This window comes from Miscanthus floridulus, chromosome 9 (assembly GCF_019320115.1).
Source record: "Miscanthus floridulus cultivar M001 chromosome 9, ASM1932011v1, whole genome shotgun sequence".
Classification (NCBI taxonomy): Eukaryota; Viridiplantae; Streptophyta; class Magnoliopsida; order Poales; family Poaceae; genus Miscanthus; species Miscanthus floridulus.
In genome coordinates, this window is record NC_089588.1 from 136527343 (window position 1) to 136529497 (window position 2155).

At 40.9% G+C, this 2155-nt stretch overlaps 1 long non-coding RNA gene across 1 annotated transcript; it reads left to right on the forward strand.

Moving 5' to 3' along the window:
* Positions 1-268: 268 nt before the first annotated feature.
* LOC136483040 (uncharacterized) lies at positions 269-1694 on the forward strand. The gene is made up of 2 exons (XR_010765292.1): positions 269-412; positions 519-1694. It is a non-coding gene; the product is annotated as an uncharacterized lncRNA (long non-coding RNA).
* The last annotated feature ends 461 nt before the right edge of the window (positions 1695-2155 follow it).

Sequence of the window (2155 nt, forward strand, 5' to 3'; positions counted from 1 at the left end):
TTATTCTTTTTGGGAAAGAGTGAGAGTAGACGTTGGTCCTGATGCCGAGTCGATGGCTATATAGGCAGGCCAGCATTTAGACAAGACCTGTCAGCGAGTCACTGTCCGTGTTCACCGAAAAGCAACGAACGACAAATTTAGTCCGGCAGAGTCGTGCTATAGGCTGACGCCACAGTTGACCCAGCACCCAATAAGACGCGTGCGTGGGAGCTATTTGTGCCGGGTGTGCAAGGACATACATGGGGGGGGGGGGGGGGGGGGGGGGGGCGCAAGATGCCGATGAGAGGCGGCCGCCACAGCATTCCGCCCATGCTTTTGCCGTTGCTGCTGCTTCTTCTCTTCAATGGATGTCCTGTTCGTTGCAGCGGCGAACCGAGGGACAGTGCACCTCCGTCGCCGCTTTTACCGTCAGGTAATACGTCGCTTTTACCGTTAGTGTGCTCCAACAATTTACCAGACCCCCCTCTGGACAAACACTTGCTAATTTTCTCTTGCCATTGTTTTGCGCCGCCTCTTAGGTTTTAACAGGACGACTCGAGTGCTTGATCCGGCCCGCAATATACAAGAGATTTTAGATGCTCATAGATCAGGTGAGTACATATATACACTTTATATGCATCTATGTCATCGTAATTTTTCATACAGTTCGACGATTACACAATTGGGCCAGTTTGCGGGATTAGAAATCACCTATTTGTGCAAATTAAAATTGGAACCACACATCTTCGCACTTTTTTTTCTCGGATTTAATTTGTTTCTTCGTTGCATGGAAATATATGTAGTGATCCCTCGGTCCTGAAATACAATTCATTATTATGAGTTCTAGGATGTGTACTACTGTACTAGAATATCTCTACTACATAAATGATTTTAGAGGCATCATTTCCATTTTGGTAGAGACGACTCTATAAAAACCATCTCTAAAAATGGTTTCAGAGATCATCCACCTCTAGAAATCGATTTTTATTAGATAGGTGGTGTTTCAATTGCCTCTGAAAATGCCTCTGTTTCTACGGGTTGTTGGAAATATAGTCCGCTTGTAAAAATTGGTGCAGCACTAAAAAAATCATCACTTTTAATGTTATTTTGATTTGAATGAAGACAAACTTTTTAAGCTCAAAGAGATCTATAACTTTATAGTTGAACTGTACTTTTTTGTTGCATTACAACATGAAGAGAGTAAATATGGTACTAGTACCTCGAGAAGATTTCGTAGGTTCTCAGCTCTATAATCAGTATGTACTCTTCTTATTAAGAAAGAATCACATTATGGTCTCTGCATAACTTTAAGTAGTATATACTTTTCTTATGATAAAATACATTATGGTCTCCGCATAAGCATAACTTATATACACAAGCTATTGAAAAGCAACGCAACTAAAATATGGAAATTTCCTCCGTACGTATCTCTGGTTGATCCTTTCCATTAACTAAACTAGCTGTACATTCTAACTTGACGGATTTTTATTGTGCACAGGGAACATTTTTCCAGGTTATCTACCAAGCAAAGACGGTGGTTCTCCTACGTACACGCCACACACGCCTAGGTGCAACGCTCCACCATGCAAACCAACGCGTGGGTAGTGCAGACTTCAACCTCAATAAAGCAAGATGTTATTCTCTTCATATGCATTCTGGCTCCATTTGTTGACATTTGAGTTTGATACAATGGAATAATGTGCCTCGTTGAAACACACTAGTATAAAGTAATAGTCCGATCGTTCATTTTGTCGTTTCAAAAAATACATAGCTTTTGTTGTATACTTAGATATGTACTATATCTAGATACATAAGAAAAACAATGTATCCAGAAAAGCCAAAAAGTCTTATAATTTGGAATGGAAGGAGTTCCATTTTCGCCAATGATTCAGTAAAAATTGCTTGTATGTCACAACCAGATTATAATAGAACTGGTGGTGAAAATTATTTTCAGCGTCCGGAGATATTTCAGCAACAGTTCATGATAAGAACCAATGTAAGAATTATTTTTCACCGCCGTGAAAAAATGCGCACAGTATAGTACCCCATTTTCATTAGTAAAGGTGGCCTATTTCGGCCAAACAAAGAGCCCAAAAATACACCAGCTCCTCGCTTCCAAACCCTCAACTCATCGCCACCCACAACACCCTCTCTCCCACGCAGACCACTAGTACAA